This window comes from Alligator mississippiensis, chromosome 11 (assembly GCF_030867095.1).
Source record: "Alligator mississippiensis isolate rAllMis1 chromosome 11, rAllMis1, whole genome shotgun sequence".
Lineage (NCBI taxonomy): Eukaryota > Metazoa > Chordata > Crocodylia > Alligatoridae > Alligator > Alligator mississippiensis.
Genome location: NC_081834.1, coordinates 37,680,068 through 37,700,136, shown reverse-complemented (window position 1 = coordinate 37,700,136; position 20,069 = coordinate 37,680,068). Strand labels below are relative to the sequence as shown.

At 41.5% G+C, this 20,069-nt stretch overlaps 1 long non-coding RNA gene across 1 annotated transcript; it reads right to left on the bottom strand.

Annotated features, from left to right (window-relative positions):
- Window positions 1-3,408: 3,408 nt before the first annotated feature.
- Window positions 3,409-14,959, bottom strand: LOC132243857 (uncharacterized). The gene is made up of 3 exons (XR_009455446.1): window positions 14,707-14,959; window positions 13,584-13,709; window positions 3,409-4,409 (listed from the first exon to the last, which is right to left on the bottom strand). It is a non-coding gene; the product is annotated as an uncharacterized LOC132243857 (long non-coding RNA).
- Between the last annotated feature and the right edge of the window lie 5,110 nt (window positions 14,960-20,069).

Here is a 20,069-nt window from a genome sequence, read left to right as displayed (position 1 = left end):
GAAAAGCCTGCATTTCAACAGAAAAAACATTGCTTGTATTTTATAATGTACATGGTCACTTCCACCTTTGAATATGATATAAGCTACCTTGCACTCTTGTGGTATGCATGCTGTGTGGCAACAGGATGCCAAACATTCAAAGAGTCCTGTACAACTGGAGGATGCTACATCTCAAGCTTGGAAGTACTGCTTGCCACATGCTTTACTGAATGGAAGTAACATGCTCTCCTTGGAATAAAAAAAAAGAAGTAATATCAGGTAACAGCTTTTGTGACTTCTGTAGCATCTCACAGTGCCTCTGTCCCTCTCCTTTTCTCCTCCCCCCACCCCAACCCTTTACTTCTCTTTCTGTTCTGTTCCTTACACTCCTTCCATTTGGTCACCAGTACTCCTGCTTTGCCTTAGCTGTTGATTAAGTCCTTCCTGACTTTAAAGCAGCTAGTCGACAAAGGCACCCTAGCAGCACCTGCCTGGTGACCCTGCAAACTCTGAGATCCAATACACATTCAAGTAGAATTACTGTCCTACCCAGAGGTTCAGCATCACTGTTCCAATACACCAGGCACTACTGTAGGCAAGGAGCACATATGGCTTTCATATACACTTGAGATTCAGATTGCAGGTTCTTCATTAGTGCAACATTTCACTACAAGCAATATTCATGTTAAATATGAATTATGACTCTATTAAACCTAGCAGCAGTTATTTACAAGACACAGCTTGTTTGAATATTTTAACAGTGAACTCCATAGAGTTTTATAGCATCGTGTTAGCAATGTTATATGGCAGAAACATCTCTTCCATTCTAAATTCCATTAGTATTTGGGTTGATTTTTTTCATGGCTAGAAGCAAATTATATGCGAGAACTAATAAATATTTGGGTTTTTCCAAATTTTCCCAAACACAATAAAAACATTTTTTTCATCTATTAAAAATAAGGAGTCTAACATTTAGTTAAATCCTGGGAATAAAATTCACCTGTGGTCCAGCAAAAGGCCTATTTTAAGCACTTGGGTAGGGCATAGACTTAACTCGGGGGGGGGGGGGGGGGAGGAGGGTAAATTCTACCCTACGAAACAAGTTGTAGGTAAAGGATAAATACAACAAGTTTATAGATACTGATTCCATTCTTGAGAAAAATTACCCTTAATTTTCATTATTAAAATAGGCAAGGCAATTATAAAGCAATGTTTTAATGCAGTGGTGGACAAGGCACACCCTCCGAGTGCCACTCTGATTCTTTTCTTCTACCCAATCTGCTTTGTGCTTTCTGCCTTGTGCTCCCTGCCTGATCTCTTGCTCTGCCTTCTTCTTCCTACCTTATCTACTGCCTGGCACTTCTCCGATCTGTGCCATGCCACACACAGAGGTTTCCTGTGCCCTTTGCGGCATGCATGCACTAGGTTGGTCACACCTATTTTAATGCAACATGAAAGTGGAGGTTTTACTTGTACAAGTTAGAAAGTTCAGTTCTATGGCTCCTACACCTTAAACTTTTTCCTTTATCTCATAGGGAGTTTCACTCAGTAAAACTGTATTTCAAGCTTTGCCATGCACTTGCACAGTAGGAGTCCTACCCATGCTGCCAGAGCATTGGTGGGATAGGGAGCTGCTGCTGCTCTTGCAAACAGGTGGATACACAAAGGCAGACTCTTGTGCTCATGCACCTGTGTTTGTGCAAATGGGACATAATTGTAATCGCATATGGATAATTTACCCCCATGAGAGAGAAAGCAGGAATCAGTTCATTGTAAATTGGGTCCTGCTTGGTTCCTGGCACAATGCAACTATGTACTCCCCCTTACTCTATCCAAAATATATGGTGCCACAATCCTTCCTAGTATGACACATGCAGCTACACAATTTCAGGTACCCTAGATTTCCTGTCTTTTATTGATTATATTCTAAACTTCACTGATCATACTAGTAAACAAGTACAAATAAAGACAATCTGGAGCTATGATCTTCAAATTCTAACCTGCATATCATGGCTAGAATAAACTGCCTCAATTCCACAAAGCAACATGTCTAAATGTGATATGATTAATGACCTCAAGTTTGCTGGACTCCACTTGAATTAAAAGGTGATAATTTAATTTTCTTTATAATTGCTGGAATGTCACTGTGATCCAGGCCAATTTACACTAATACACACTTGTCTTTCTTAAAGAGATTTCATTTTTGGATGTAGGCAATACATCGTCTTAATTTTATGTTATATGTTATATTCATTCATGAACTTGCTGTTCATAATCAAAATATTTATTTGGGGAAATATTTTATCATTTCCATATCTCCAAGAAAGCTACCAAAAAGATCATAGAAGATGAACATTGCTCATGACATTTTAATCTTATAAATGAACTTAGCCTGGACTTTATGATATACTCCATTGGTTTATCAAAGCACTTAGCAGCAGAGAGAATTTTCTTTATAAAAATGCCCCCAGCACTTTCAATACCAGATTAACCTTTGGACTTTGGAGAAATTAGAAGAGAGGGGTTGGTAAGGAACTGAAATTGAAGTCTGAAAAGGGAGATGAAAAGGTGAAAAAGGCAGTGACAGAAAGACCAAATAATTGACAGAATAAGAGAAGCCAACAGCAAATGGGAAGAACGACAGAAAGTAACCAAACCCTCACTACTCCCCAGTAACCCTCCCAGGCCGTCAGGCATGTATGTGCACGAGTCCCCTTGCTCTCACTCAGCCTGCCAACTTCTGTCAAACGGTGGCAATGTATATATGGAGATCTCACAGTTAAATCTTGTGGACTGCTCAAAGTAAAAATGTGCAGCTATAAAGATAGTATCCTCAAAGAGTTGCACAGTGGGAGGCAGCTATTCAGTTACACAGTCAACCCTCATGCTGGTATTTCCTGACTCTGAAAGTTTAGCTTTGCACCTTACACTAATTCTTCACAAAGAAGTTTAGTATACGCAGGAGCTCCTCTTAAGTTAGTGCTCCTTGTGAGACTAGATATGCCAGGGTGTCAGTAATGGAGTTCAGAGATTCTCATTTGTGGCGAGTCACTTGAATCCAGCAGACCAGTAGGGACTGTAAATTGTTCCCAACACACGGGAACATTTTCCAAGGATGCAAGACTGCCTGATATACATTCAGCAGTGGGGTAAGTGACTGAGAGCGTTAATGCCATTTCTAAGTGGTATTTTGATTGATTAGTTTTACTGCCTGTACATTTTGAGTCATAATTGTTCTGTATCATCTATTTAGCATTAGGCTAAGGAAACTTCAAAGCACCAACACCTACCCCCATAGAGTGCAACAGAATTATAGTAGTAAAAAAAAAAAAAAAAGGGATTATGACAGATTGTTTCCCCCCTTCTCTTTCACAGAATTACATGTACACAGACATTAAGAAGAAAGCTTTAATATAATTTATTCTTGGTAGTAAGCATTTATGCCAGTTACAGACTCTTAACTTAATTTTGCTGTGAGTGCAAATCATTGAAAAGCATTGCTTCCTAGAATTACTGAGCAGAGGGGCCTGTTTTTATTCTAGGAGTTAAATTAGAACTCCCAATACATGAAAATTTCATTTAGAAAGCCAAGAAAAATGAGACAATATGGTGCATAATGATCAGGGTTTTAAATACATAACTATCTTGGGATTAATCTTTGTTTAGGGTGGTACAATGAAGATAGAGAAAAGCTATACTAGGGCCAAAATCTGCTCTTAAATTTATAAGGCTAAATCCCACTAAAAAGATAATGGCAGCCATCCATACATATCTGATAAGAGGATGTGACAGTATTTCAAAGATAATTTTGAGAATGCCAAAAGAAATGAATACAGAAAGAGCTTTTAAATAAGCAGGAGAGACGAGTTCTTTCTTTTTTCCCCACATGGCCAAAACTGGTCACCAGGAGAGATGTTGTTAAGACAAAATATTAGCATTCTTCTAGTATTAGTATTGTTTCAGAAAAAGCAGATAAGAGACTGAATCCTGCTATAATCAAGAGGACAGAGTCTGGAACCTGAGAGGAGAGAGAGAAGGAAAGAGGCATACATAGTTCAACTAACCCAAAAAGACTCCCTTATGTTGTTCCCTCAAAATCATTTAAACTTTGGGGACCAGTAAATCATTCTAAATACTCCACATTTTGTAACATCCTGTCAGTCAGTTACAACATTCCAGTTTCATGATGAACGTTGTGCTTCCAGGAATGACAAGTACTAGCAGAATTAGTTTTAAACAAGGGGATGGTTACATGTAATTTCATGTAAGGAAGTAGAAGGTCCTTTCACAAATGCTTAATATTGATGGCAGCTACTTCTTGCAAGTTCTTTGGTACTCTAGGATGTGTACATCTGTCCTTCCATCCCTGGAAGCAGTCTCCACGCATCGCTCCCATTTTCAGGGTACTCCCTATTCTGGTAGTGCCATACCTTTAATAAAGGCAAAGGGAAAGGGCAGAAAGGGGTAGATAGGACAAGGGGGGAAATAATTACATAGAAGGGTCACCAGATTCTCTAAATGCTCAGAGATATGTCCAGCCAAAAAGGTATTTCTAATAACAGAAGTTTCTGAATTGCTACATTCATTTGTAAATACAATTGAATTTGCAACTGTGTTTGGAAGAAAAAGTATCTTTTAAACATAAAAAAAAAATTATATATATATATATATACACACACACACACACACACACACACACAGGTGCTACAACACCTCTTAAGTTCTTTCTTTTCTAGGCAAGAGCCTCAGAGCCTAATTTCATACCCTGTCTACCTGAACTCCCATTAGAATCAGTGGGAGGTCTGAATGCAGATGACCTGCTGGATCGGGCTCCTTCCTGGTCACCATTGTGCTAGAGATGCTCTTTGATGACTGAAAGGGAACCTGTGCCTCTATGCAGGTGTGGTGAAATATAGTTCCCCTTGGTGTATAGAAAAGCTTCATTAGCTGGGTACTGGGCTTGCAGCAAAGAATGTGTTCTTCTCCTTGAGGGAAAGTATTAATTTCTGCTTACCTTGTAATGTGTATTTGTGATTAACTAAGCTGTGTGTTCATCTTTATGGGATGAACACAACAAATGCTGGGACTGTGCATGTGAAAATAGAAGAATGAGCTCACCACTCAAAGCCCAATATAGCTGGAAACAAGGTTCCCTCTAAGGTGCACACGTGCACAGCTGAGCACAAGTAAAAGTCTGGCTGCGCAAAAACTTTTTCAGGCCATACACCTGTCGGGAGAGGAGCTAGGTTGTGGCATGGGGCACTTACTAAAGGTGAGCTCCTCCAAGGCGAAGTGGGAGTGGGGGCCTGGCATGGGGGTCCACCAGCTCTGGGGAACTGCTCCGCTCCCCTGCATTGCCTCAGGGAGAAAGGAGGCATGAGGTGTCAGGGCTGGGGAGTGGAGCATTTCCCTGGAGCCGGCAGAGCCTCACTCAGGGCAGGCAGTGGCTCCTCCCCGAGGTAAGGCAAGGCAGGGATGGGGGCTGGCACGGGCTCTGTCAGCTCCGGGGAAGTGCTCCACTCCCCAGCTCTGACACCACGTGCCTCCTCACTCCCCAAGCTGATGTGGGGGAGTAGAGCAGTTTCCTGGAGCCCGCGCCAGCCCCCAGCCTCCAGGCCCCGCTTCCTGCCCCAGCTGAGGAGCTTACCTTCGGTAAGTGTCTCACGCTGCACCAAAAGGGGGAGGTGGGACTGAAGCGGTGCCCTCATAGACCAAAGTGGTGTGCTCATGGACCACGGCTCCTTAGAGGGAACATTGCCTGGAAAATATCCAACAGAAATTGAAGATTGTAACCAAGGTGAAAATCCTGGTCTTAGTGCAGTCAACAGAAACTCCCCTTCTCCCTCTCCCCCCCCCCCCCCATTGACTTGACTGGGGCCAGGATTTCACCTTAAATTTCCAGTCCTTGCATTATGCAGCATCCTCTTATGGTGCTCACCTCCTCAGCATTTTCCATAAGGTCTGCTGACATCAGAATTTCAGCTGCACATCCTTTTAAGTGCTATGGTGTAAGGTCTCTATTTTGCTGAAGTGAAATAATGATTTCTTCTCAAACACCCTGAGGTCCATCCACTGAACGCTGATTCATGAAGTCTACGAAGTCCCTCTCTTCACATCAAAAACTGAAACCACCCATTTCATTTCACCCACAGGTCGACTTCTTTTCTCCCATTCTACTCCAAGCCATGGAGCCACAATGTCTGCCTGACGTTTTGATTCCTTTCCCACCCTCATGCAGGGATCTTGTTTAATCTTTTAACACAAATTTAATGTATATTAAATAAGAAAACGGAGTAAGTTCTTTGCCAAAATTCCACACAAAAAACCCTGTCAATATTTCTAGTTCACAGAATGGTAAATAATTCCAGGTCTCTGAAAACACATGTTTAAAGAAATAATATTTTCCTTCTCAAGCACCAAAAAAGCAAAACAAAAAAGTAGCATGGGCTGCTAGTTATTCCTTTGTGTATATCTTCTTACCGCCTGTTAGATGGTAACTCAGAAAAAAAACAAACCCCTTGACTCCTCCGCTTTTGTGGTGGACATGAAATAGTAGGAAGGAGGCAGGGCTTTCTAAACTCATTGGGTAGAAGGAATGAGACAAGGCACAGAAAGTCTGGAAAGAAGTTATTAGTCCTCACCTCTATTCTCATCCATTTACTGCACGCTGGGTAATAACATGAGAATATGTCATCTTGCCAAAGGTAAAACTGGCTCTATACAGAGAGAGAGAAATGGCTGCAAACTTCCAAGCCATGTCCACACAGACTCATTTCCTGATGCTTCCTTCAAATTATTTCCTCCTGGTTTCATGCAGGTTGCTCTATCCCAAGCATTCTTTCAATACAAACAGATATCAGTGCACAAATTTGTTGCTCCTTTAACCAGAGTTTGAACTCTGGTGATACTTTATAGCCTTTTTAAATAATTCAGACAGGAAAACAAACAGGATTGTATTATATGTTTTGGGCCCGGAATTAGCTGAAGTCATTTAGAGCCTTCAGAAACAGTAGCATCAGCCTAGGGGGCAGATCTAGGATTTAGCAAACCGGAGGGTGCAAGAGCAGCAACTCATGCTGCAGAGGAGTTTTTTCAAGTCACAAAAGCAAGTAAGAATCCCCCGCTTCCCCTCCATGGTCAGAGCCCCATTCTTTCCCCACCTGCTGCTGTTGTTGTTTCTCCCACTGTCCCAGGAGCGGGGAAACTTCAAAGCCACTCCTGCCTCCTTTATCCAGACCGCAGAGGCTGGGCTCAGCTGAGAATACAACAGGACAATAGCAGCGGTAACAGGTGGGGAGGTGGATTCCTCCACTCTACCAGGTCCCCTGGGAGCAGGTGTGGGGGACAGAATCCCCTTCCCCCCCGACAGTTGTCACTGCTGCCACTATCCCAGATGAGCCCAGCTCCCATTCAAACCAGCTGGAATAGGCAGGGGCTTTGAAGCTTCCCCCACCCTTGGGACAGCAGGGAAAATGGTAGTGGCAGGAGGAAGAGGGGAGTGTGTGTGTGGTGTGGGGGGAGGCAGAGGGGGAAGAACATTTTGAGCATGGAGGGGATGGGAGAGAGGATTCTCACCTGCTTTGGGGATTTGTGAAATTAAAAAAAAAGTCTCTAGAGTTTCAAATGGTATGGTCCAGTAAAAAAAAAAAAAAAGGAGGGGGGGGTTGCTGCGCCCCTTCTAAATCCACCCCTGCATCAAACCTTTTATATTTTGAAATAGTTTTCCTTTCTTAAATGGTGAGAATACCTAGCAGAGCACAGAAAGTTCCCATCTTGTCAATTCACAAGCATCTAGGAGTACCTCCTACGCTTTATCTTGTGACAAGAAATTATACTTTGTGCTTTGACCTGTTATCCAGGGAAGATATAGTCATGAGAAATTCTCCTGAGTCAAATGTCCCATCAGGATATCACTGTTAAGGCATTCTCGTTTCTCCAGCCAACAAGGAAATGATGTGACTAGCATCACATCCAGATACCTTTATCTCCCCAGCCCAAAGGACCAGGTGGATTTAGGTGGCATCCTATTCCAGGATGTGCCGCACCCTAAAAAATAAAAAAACAACAACAAAAAACTACATAAAAAGGATGGCCTCTCCTCATACTTGCAGCTTTGTGCAACTTAGTCTTAAAGGGCAAGATGATGACATTACAAAAGTAGGCTCATTAACTTTTTTTCCAGCTACTTTAGCAAGGTGAAATAGGATCACACTTAGGCATCTAAATTCCCTTAAACGTCTAGCAGCTGGATAGGAACTCACCCTACATGCCTTAACATCACACCCTAGCAAAATCTGTTTCCATCCCACAAAATCTATATAGCATAAAAGTTTGATTTCCTTGCAAAATGAGAAATCTATCCTACATTTTTATACCGGTTAGACTAAATAGATTAAAATATGCTTATAGGGATTATGTAATGCAGCCCTTCAATGGAAGAATGCATGACATTTTATTAACAATGAAAACTTCCCTTCTCCTTGGAAAGGTCCCTGTAAGGCATTATCACAGTATAATCTCTTTCACTAAAAGAAATGGCATCTGCTTGACAGATGCCACTTCTTGGGTGACTTTGCAAATCAGAACACAATACCACCACTTGGGGAATGATGGGCTTTCATCAGACCCAATAAAACATTGTTATTAGAACATTCAATCATTTCTCCTTCTGGAAACAGACTCTGTTTTGATAAGTATAAATTTTAAACTTCAATCTCATGTGATACCTTTGTTTGAATTGCTACATATTTTGCAAAGGGATGTTATACACTGACAGTTGTAATTCTGTGTCTCAAATATACCAGGGGTGTGCAAAACAGGCCATATTTGATTCAGATTCAACCTGAAATCAGGGATAGTGATTCAATTCATTGATTCAGATCACTGTCCCCGATTCGATTCGGCCAAATCCAAATCTAAAGATTTGATGCCAATTCGGAGAATTGGCTATTCGGCCATAGACACAGCTTTAAGTGCTTTTTCTACATACCTCGAGGTGCCAGGCATGGCTTCTGAACAGTGCGATTCTGGGGCAGATGGAGCGTCCCATAGGAGTGTGAGGAGGGGGAGTTCCCCCATGTGCTTGGTGGCAAACCTGGAAGCAGACCAGAAGTACTTCTGGTCCTCTTCCGAATCCACTGCTGAGTGCGCTGGGGGGTCCCCATTGCCCATCCCCTGGCTCAGTGATTGGCCACAGGGGGACCCTGGGTACCCCCCCAGATGCAGGAGACACCAGTCATTGAGCCAGAGGGGGGGCCCCCACACACTCCCTGGCAGACCCAGAAGTGGACTGGAAGTGCTTCTGGGTCTGCTGCCGAGTGCGCTGGGGAGTCCCACCCCGCGCTCCTCTGGGACTCTCCATCCACCCCACCCCACCCATGCAGCATTCACAAGCCACCTGGTACCTTGAGGTATGTGGAAAAAACATTTAAAGCCATGTCTATGTCCAAATCATTGAATTTATTCGGAGGGTTCCAATTCAATTTGGAGAAATTAAAGGGTCTCCTGATTTGATTCGGATTCACAGATTCGGCCACCAAATTGGGCCAAATCTCTGCTGAATTGAATCAGCAACCGAAGCTTCACACAGCTCTAAAATAGATGTCCACAAAGTGTGAGAAATTGTATGCATCTCTGATGAAGCCTTAAAGGTTTTGTTTGCAATGCGAGATTAGTTCTGGATTTTAATAGGACTGATACATGCTGGAAGCCTTTTTGTTTTTCTGTGTGTAAAGGAGATGAACAAGAGAAGAAACAAATTATTTTCTAGTTAGCTGCTGCTTTCATGGAAGTGGGTAAAAGGCTTTGATCATAATATTAACTTAAAAATTGCTCATTTCATTCTAAAAGAGTGTTTTTCAACTGGAGTTTTCATGTTTCAATGCATGTGTTGGTGGGGGCGAGAAATGAAAGGGTTTGGCTACTGGTAGGGGAGAAAATCCATGTTTGTGTAGTGCAGCAGATTTTCATCTAAATCATTCACAAAACGTGTGGCAATTTAAAAATTGATTCTGTGAAACTGGCTTAGTACAAAAGTAGTATATCAAAGGAGGAAGCTAGAAAATGGTAAACCTATCCAGGGCTATTTTCAGGTTTGTTTTAGGAAAGAGAAATTAATCACCTTCATCTATTAAATCAACTCCTCAAATTTGAGAAATCTGTTTTTCAACAGTATAGCAGCTTTTTGTACTGCCATAGAAGGATCAGAAAATATATTAACTATTATCCTGTAGCATAATTTCTTACTAACAACCTAATAACTCAGTTGAAAGTACAGGAGGTCCTCAACTTACATTTTGCACTTACAGAGTTTATAAATTGACACCTTGTTTCAACTTGCTGACGTCAGTTTCAACTTTACAACGCTTGCTCTGATGCAACACCACACCAGTGAACAAGTTCAAGACTCTAGAAAAACCTGCAGCCAAGACGCCTGAGAAGTCTCCAGCCAAGAGCCCTTCAAAAAGTCCAAAGTCACCTCAAAGAAGTCCTTCCAAATCAATCTGATTGCTATTTACAATCTAAATACATTAATGTAGCTATGTTATGCATCTATAATTGATTGAGTACTAACTTCTTGGCTATTTTTGGTGAAACTAGGGTATTGGGCCTTGGTTCAACTCAAGACGTGGTTTTCAAGAACCAATTGTGTCATAAGTCAGAGGACTGCCTGTAAAAACAACTGTTTTGTCACTTCACTGTCAATTCATTCCAAAAAGTGTACTACCTTTAACAGAAAGGATGGGTCAGGAGAAAGGAAATCCAAGATTATCAGAACTCTTAGTTTTGATGGTACCTTTTCACTTTAGCCAAACCAGAAATGTCACGAGAACAGTTCCCCCACTGACCCTATAAACAGATGTTGTGTTTGTAGTAGGATCACCTGTGCTGGGATGCATCTCAGCATAGCTTTTATTAGTGTCTACAGGTGTCTTTGGGGTTATTAACCTGGAGGGTCAAGTCTCTGTCACTCCCAGGGCTTCCAAGGCCTAATCCTGTGGGACAATGGCCCCAGATGCTGCTCCCCAAGTTAGGGCATGCATCTACAAACACATGCCCAGGCTTGGGGCACAGCACCCTGATATGCATGCCACAGAAATCCCCTGCATGGGGAATTCTCATGCCACACAATAAGCAAACAGATGTCCTCCTATTTAAAGCATCACAAACCATTGGCAATGAGTAGGTGCTGCACATGGGTGCACGTGCACCCTCTGAGATTGGCAGGTCACGCCCTGCGAGAAGCACTGCCAGCAGTACCTGTGAGGAGTTGACACTCACTACCACCACCCCTTGCCACCAACACTGCCAGCAGCATCTGTGGGTGGTCCCCGATCGCTGCTGGCCATGGCCAATGCTGCCGTGACCACCTGTGGGAGCTCTCTCACTCAGCTCACCACCACCGTGGCTGCCTGCAGAAGCTCTCCACTCACCACTGCCACGCCCCTGCCGCTGCCACCGCTGCCTGCGGGTGGTCACCATGCTCCCTGCCCCCCCCCCCACCTCCAGGGGCACATGGCATTCATACCACAAACTGTGACTACCTTTGGTTGAGACAATGTTTTGGGGCACTCAAAGCATGACAGTAGGCTAAGACATCTAACCTGTGCTACCATAAAAATGTTTATGGAAGCACAAGGACCAGATTGGCTTTTACTCTAAGTGAATTTCAGTTCTTCATCTTGTAGTCCTGAGCGAAAAGTAGAAAGCAAGGCCAAAATAAGAAGATATTCCTTTTTAAAAGGACAGACTTGTATTTTAGCCATACGATTTTTTAATTCAATACAGATTTTATTCAGTTCTTATATTGTCCCATCTGTCCATGCCTACATATTAACAGAGCATTTTCAGCTGTACACCTAAAAGCAAGCTCCTCATATCAGCTATTTTGAACTGTAACAAGTTGATTTTTTACATGGAACTAAAACAAAACAAACAAACAAACAAACAAACTCAATACTGTGTCAGGCCTGAAATGATTAGGAATTCATTCTCAGACATATTGTATAAGACAGTGACTCATCATTAATCAAGTTCTAAATCATATTAGAACTAGAACATGTCTAGTTATCAAGACTATTTGGCTATTGTGCCCAAGTATGAACTACATCCGCTTCATTTTTTTGTTGGGCAAGTTTCTACTCTATATTAAGAAGTCACAGTATAAATGTGTAAGAAATGTTTTGCTGGAGGATTCCAGCCTTGTAGTGTAATCTGAAATGCTCCAGTAAAAACAGGCCCTGCCCACAAAAAAGACAAAAACAAAGAGAGAGAGACAGACATATCTTCGTGCTGAGCTCAGGACTGAGCAGCTAAGCTTGACAGGCCCAGAAACACCCAAAATAATATAAAGCAAGAACTAGACAAACTCAGTAGTTGTTTCTGAAGCTGTATAAAACATTTTTCATTACAGCTATCTCACTGGCAGGTAACTCTGTCAGCCTCCTCAAGCTTAGTTCATCAGAGCACAGAGGGAAGTTGGTTATAAATACAGGAGTTAGAGACAGTGTTGTGGATAGAGTGCTTTAAAAAGCTATTCATAATATCCTAAGTCCTATTTACTGTTGTCCCCCCCGCCCCCCTCCCATACCCCTTTACAGTGTTTTATGTGCACGCTTGCTTTGCCAATAAGCTGTATGGCAAGCTCTCTTAGACAACTGATAGCATCAGTGTTTAAGTAACAAATTATGTGCAATAATCCTTAAGTTTCTCAGTACAGTACTTCCTGAAAAACCTGAAATCAGGCCTGTCCTTCAGGAGAAAGGAAATCTGAGATGAAGGAACAACATTATATATATTTTAAGCATTACTGCCCTACCCCATTACATTAATACAACTGTACTGGTACAGTATGGCATTTAGAAACACTAGTGCTGGAGAATATGCAATAGTGATTCTACTTTTTTTGTTGTATTGTAAGTAGTCTCCCTTTCATTCACACACACTTTCAAACAATGTTCTGCAAGTAGTTTACCTTTCATTGATTGTTTTCCAGTATACAGATATTTAAAAACATAGCCATATCTAATATGAGTGTGTCTTTCTCCTTTTCCCAGATGAAAGGAACTAAAATTTAGCCATAGTGGAAAAAAAAAAGTTTTCCCTTCAGTTGGAAAAAAAACCAAACCCTTGAATTTATAGACTCAGAAAAACTGCCATAACCCAGTTTGACCCAAATCAGTTGAGTCTTAGATAAAACTGGTTGAATGTAGTATCAAACTGGTTTCAGTAATTTTCAAAATGGTTTATGTGCACTGAACTTCTGTTTTGTTACAGGCTTAAACCAGTTTCTGATCACTTATACCAGCTTATGTGTAATGTCTGTCCCTATCCTAAAGGATATTGAATCATGCTTCCAAAATGTTAGGGTTCAATTCCTTAACCCTCACTCAGGTTAGGCAAGTATTTTAAAATTCAAACATTTTCCATACAGGTTTCCCTTGCTTTATGCTGTACATGTGTTCCTGGAAAATGGTGCATAACTTGAATTTGCATAAAGGGAGCCCACTTTACAATGTAACAATTAGGGATACATTCTAAGATCTCGACCGTACCGTACCCCAGACCTATTTCTATCACTTTTACAAGACAATTCTGGTACTTACCAACAGCAGACAGTACACACAAGCACAGGGTGGTGATGAATGTTTAGTTGGTGTGAAGAGAGGGTGGTGAAGGGTCTTCAGTGTCAGACTCCACATCACTGGTAGGAAGTACAGGCAGGGTAACATCTATAGGAGAATCAACAGGCACAGGGCTGTTGAAGTCATAATGGGGATGGCAACTACAGAAATACACGTTGCAGACAACGAGCGAGGAGCCCAGATCCATACAGGAGACTATGTTTTGGTGTGTGTCATTCCCACAATGCACTGCACGAAGCAGCTGACTGCAGGCTTCCACCATACTGATAGCATAAGAGTGAATTTACTTTGCATATAACTAATTTTTGGTGTAAAACAGGTCATCACATAAGAGCAAATCCAAACATACAGAACCAGCATAAAGTGAGGGAAACAAGTATGTGCAGTGGTGGTTTTACCTCTTGCAGACAGGTAGAAAAAAATTATTTCCAAGGAACTCTGAGGTTGATCTCTAGTGTTTCAGACCAATTTGAAAATGTTAATTTAATGAAGAGTATGCCTATGCTACAGACACTACAGCTCAGGAAAAATACCCAAACTAGCTTTAAATTAGCTAGCACACATGCCTCTAACAGCTCCCCCATTGCAGTACTGAGCTTAGCATGAGCCATAAACCCCACTGGGAATCTGGGTAAACATTCAAGCCCTGAATTATTTCTGCATTTTATCCAAGACTGTTTAATGCAAAACAAATAGTAACAATATTGGGAAAAAAGCCTGGATCTTAGGTCTCTCCTGTATAAGATTAAATACCACCTGGATACACAGATATGTTCCTTCTTGTGCCATCTCTCTCTAGCCCAATTAGCATTGGATTAGTTTCTGGACAATAGCAAAACTTCACCCAGAGAGGTGAAAAATACAGTTCTGCAGTAGGTATAACATTGTGGTCAGAATAGCCTCTATAATGGCAAGATATGGATTTCAAACCCCTCAAGCTGGGTATAAATTCAACTTGCCTCATACTTGAATGCTCTAACTACTCAATTATTATATAAGGACAGGGGGACACCCTCAGTAGCCATATTTAAGAGAAAACAGTGAGTCCTACTGAATCCAGAAACAGAAGACTATAGGTACCAACCTTCTGGAATGGGTATCAGGCTGCAGATTTCAAGCAGACAAATTTCAAAGACAGCCCTCCAGCCCTGAGAAAGAGGCCTCATTTAAGACACACTGCTGGCCTCAGTGTTTCCTGTTGGCTTCCTAATGACCATGCTGATTTTGAGGAGCTGCTGGTTCAACGCATATTATGAGGTGCATAACTCTCCTCACATCTCATATAGTGAGCCAGGGTATTTAACACAGGGTTCTAGGTTGCAATCTGGGGCCTAGGCACCTACATTTAAGTGAGACAACACCTGATTCTGTATTTAGATTGTCCAAGCATCAGCTCTATTTATCCAAATCAAGCCTATGGGGATCATCACCTGAGCCTATACTCTCCTATAAACTCCACAAAACTCTTTCAGCAGGTCTTACAGTATAACCTTACCATAACTATCACATCATTCCTAACTTCTCACTCTTTTTGTAGCAATCCCTTTTTAGTGTCTTCCACTGAAGACAACTATCACGCAATGTAAAATTATGGAAAGAAAAAACTATTCCCTTATCAGCATTGATGAGGAAGAAAGGAGGGTTGTTAAGGTGGCAACCACAAGTGATCTTGATCAGATGAAAATCTCACTCAAATCAGGTACCTTGACCTCACCAGGTGAAAAAGTTGATTAATTCAGCTGAAAAAGGCACCAAATTCAATATCTCCTTGCTCCAACCAGAAACCTGCACTGTCATTCATGTAGCAAAAAAGATTCATGCTGAATATTGACTTTGCTCATCTAAGAGCATTTGAAGAACATTTAGCATTTGAGCACAAGCTGGGCAAACTTGACCTGAGTGCAAAATTAATGGATTTAAATATATTTAAGGTACCTCTTTTGGCATAAATTTGCAAAAATATACACAGTGGTGACTTTGAGATGGCCTTATGGCCCACTAAGTGAGCTAAAGATTGTTTCAATCATTGCAAAGTAGAAAAAAACTCTTGCTCCAGTATTTCTTAGACAATTTAGCTGACTGGCAAGTGTGGATAACATGGCATACTCCCTTGTGCTAATCCATGGTGGAAATGAATTAATGCAGCCCCCCATTGCAGAAACTTGGCTCTTTAACTCAAACAGTATCATCTCATGCTTTTTTTTCTCTTAAGGTCCCTGGTTCAGTCCCCCTGTATCAGCCAAAGGGCGGCCTTCAAACAAGCACTTGGGAAGCCTGTACATTTCTAGAAACCTGCCACTTCAGGAAGCATGAATGGTCTTAATAGCTCCATAGAACACTGTTAAGGTCATGCCTTGTTTAGCATGCAAATTACAAACAACATTAAGAAGAAGTACTATTAATCCTCCTACTAAAATGCTAATACCACTTGGCTGAGCTTCATTAGCAACCTTCCTAGGTTGTTTAATAATAAACTAGATTGCTTAACTACAGCCTTAGCAGATGCTAAGAGAAACACCTGGTAAGTCTATGGATTGCACTAGTTTGTAAGGATCATAGTTGTCAGATTTCTGGACTTCAGAAATGGGAAATACTTCACAGTATTGAAGGATAGGAATTTAGTGTAACACCCTGTCAAACAGAAGCAGCCAGTCTGTAGAAGATAGCCAGGTGTTAAGGCTGCACAAAACGGCACCATTCCATTTTGCCTTGAGTTTTGCCAGTTCACTGGAACAGCGTTTCATATTGAATTTCATTTAGAGTCAAAACAGCTGTTCCGTTCCGTGGAAACAGAAAGGCTGTTTTGATGCTGTTTTGAGTTTTGCTGGGGATGGGAAGTCAGCCCAGCTGGGCTGACTTCCCATCCCCAGCACTAGATCCCACAGTGGGCTGCTTCCTGGTCCTCCACACTACATTGCACCGGGGGTGGGAGGCAGCCCAGCTGGGCTGCCTTGCCACCCCCTGCCGGAACTTGCACTGGGGATGGGAAGTCAGCCCAGCTGGGCTGACTTCCCATCCCCAGCCTATGGTTGAAATGTTGTGACTTCTGAAACGTTTCAACCAGCCTTGTTTTGTTTTGAAGGTATTTTGACAGCCTTTGTTTTGTTCCGATTTTGCTGTTTCAACCTCAAAATTGGTCAAAACAGTGTCAAAATGAAATGGCCGGCGAAATTTCACACAGCCTTACCAGGTGTTGCTTTCTCTGCTTTGGGTAAATAAATACATGATGTTGGTAACATGGAGAGACAAAATTAGAGCTAGATTCTAATGTCAAATACACGTTACGTAACTGAAGTACCACATGCTCAAGAGTTGTTTTAGCAAGATATTTTAAAAAGCACACAGCACCTGTAGGACAACATCTAGCCCACCAGTCTGTACACAGGAATGATGCTGACCAAAGTCAGTCCACAACAAAAAAGCATCTACTCCTGTTTCATTCATGCTTCCTCATTGGTAGTGGCTGAGATGAAGTGTATGCACAATAATACATTTGCCCTCAGTGGTTGCATGGCAAGCTTTACAATTAGAAAGCTTTCAGGAGCCAGTAAGAGCAGTCCTGAACATGTGGACAAAGGAAATGTTCCTGTATGCCTGCCTGCATAAAGGCTGTGGATGGTGGTAGCACACTGAAAACCAGGTTTTCAAGCAAGTGTAACTGCTTGTTAGGTGCTTGCTTGCCTTGAATTTTTTTTTTTTTTTTTTTTTTTTTTTACTTTTGTTGGCTTTTGTGGGAAGGGGAAAAACATTTTCTGGCTAGATCTACTGACGATTATGCAATGTAGCTGTGATGCTCTAACTATATAATCACTATTGGAATATCTAACTTTAGTTTCCAGCTCTGTGATTGTCCTGAGATCTGCAAGAAAATTCCTCATATCTTGGGTATTTCTAAATTATTAGAACTTTTATGTGGAAGGACAAATCCTCCACACAAACATCCCCTAAAGAGTTTGTTGCTTGGACTTCTTTACCTGCAGCAATAGCCCAAACTCCTGCTCCTGGGGTAAAGGAGGAACACATGCTTATCAGTAGTGGTAGGGACATCATTCATTCCTGTGGCTGTTTCTCTAATGACTTTCTGAAGGCTGATACTCTGTATAACCCATAGTCTGTGGCAATTTTCTCCCTGTTCCAGTCACATCCTCCTTCCAAGGCTAATGTAGATTAAAGTAGGCTACTTAGGGTTAATTACCTTCCCTCAGGTACACTCAAATATTTGAGCAAGATTTCCCATCACTGTTTCCCCACTCTGGAGTCCCCTGTGGTTCAGTGGGAACATTTCCTATCTGCTTCTGCATGCCATTGGTGTCTTAAAAGTGTGAGTTAAGATTGTACACACTGAATCCTATGATGATTCCTCAGTAATAGACAAGCGCTTTGGGCTCTACTAAAATTTTTACAGTCCAGATACACATAAATCCCTTTATTGTCAGAAAAAGTTCTCATTCAGCCATGAAACAGCAGCACCTACCTTTCTCAAATACTTTGCTGCCTATATAGTAAAACTGTTATTGAGTCTGTCATTTTCTCCTATGGTCCATTGTTCCTTTCACTTAAAATTATATCCCAGATCTAAGTATAGCGCTGGAGTAAAACACAGGACTGAAATGATCCTCCTCATAGTTTTATTTCTAGTGTGTGTGAATATTAGATATGGGGAGCATCTTATTGAGGACTGTGCCTTATCCAGCCCTGAACTCAATAGCATCCATTGGAATGTATTTTAATGTCATCCGTAGCTTCTTTGCATATGTGGGCCAGATAAAAGTTGCAATAAATCCTTTAAAAAAAGGATTTATTCTAAATTCTCTGCTGCTGCATACAGGAAATTCTACCTCCTGAAACACAATGTCCACCAGTCTTCAGTGCTGCAAAATGACCACTTCCCCTCTTTTTTGGGTTATACAGGGAAATCAATCAGATCCCTTGTGCTCAGCAAGGGAGACTTAAAAAGATTAGAGGCTCAAATGGGTCTTCAATAAGTGCTAGGTCAGTCAGTCATCTGCAATAGGATTTAATATATGATATCCTTCATGATAAAGTAACTGTGATAGGGAGGAGTGTGAATAGGAATGATTCCCTGGACAACCCAGCTGTGGCAGCAGAAGCCCCCAGCATAGACAATTATACTGTCAAAACTGGGCTTTTATCAGTACAGCTCATTTTGTTTGTTGCCTCATGGTTTTATTATACTGGCACAAAGCACACCTTTGCCAGTGTAGCTACACCTGCATTATGAGCACTTTATCATTATAGGACATAGATGAAGCACTCCCAGTAGAGATATAGCCAGAGTTACAGGGGCTGGAGCATCTGCTCTAATCCACTCTAATGTCTGCTGTGATTGTGAAGGGAAGCTAAAGGGTAGAAGCAAAATGAATAGAAAGGTGGGAATTAGCTAGGAAGTGTTAGGTATTTGCATCAGCTGGATCAATGTAGGAAGCAATGGCTCTATAAGGGATGGCAGTGTAGGATGTATGGCTCTATAACTGGAAAACTGAAGCAAACAAAAATACACAATTTTGAAAGTCAGAAAGTAAACCAAATTATAGAACTGGTTCCTCCATAGGATGAAACAACCCAAAGTACAGTTTAGACATCCTCTCAGGGCTGTCTCGTGACATTCAATGCTCCCTGGAACTTTTTGACAGTACTACATGGTGCACTTGGTCCCCAAGACACTCCTCCTATGTCTAGCAGATGCTCTGTGCCAGGACTTTGTGCAGCATTGCACAGAAGGCAGCATTTTCCTGTGTTTGCTTAAGCTGGAACTTTTTCAGACACTTTACACTATTCCAGCATTTTTTCTTACCCATGAGATTTATCCCACATCCATAAAAGTGTCCATAAAATCTCTTCCCAGTACAAAACCTCTTAAGCACTATAGCATCATTGAAAAGCCTAGATCTACAGAGAAATATGTCATTGTGGCTAAATAAAAAATAGCACTTTCCACTTGGCTGCATTCCTCCCTAGCCAGTATCTAAACCCTTTTTCTCATCTTTCTTTTTTGAGCAGTCTGCAACCCAGCTCATAAACCTTATATTTACGTAGAGGTGTGTACTCAAAGACTGGGAACAGCAATGTAACAGTCTAACCTGAAAGAGAGCTAGTAATTAGCACTTTGCAGCTCTGGATCGTAATTAGGTCTACCATTATAGAGTCTCATAATGAAACTGGAAAGTTGTCATAGAAACATGCTTAATAAAACAAATGGCACAAGGAAAACAACTGTCAATTTTCCTCCAGCATTAACCTAAGTTGCAGGAACAGTGCATATGCTACAGTCACAATTTAGTTATATGTATAAAATCACCATAAAGGAGCCTTCTTCATCTTTCTAAACCCAAGTTAGCTGTAATTTACTGTAATTATGAAATACATTAAATATAATTTTAGTAAGCAAAAGATTCAGGTCAGTGGCATTCTAGGCTGGTTTTTATG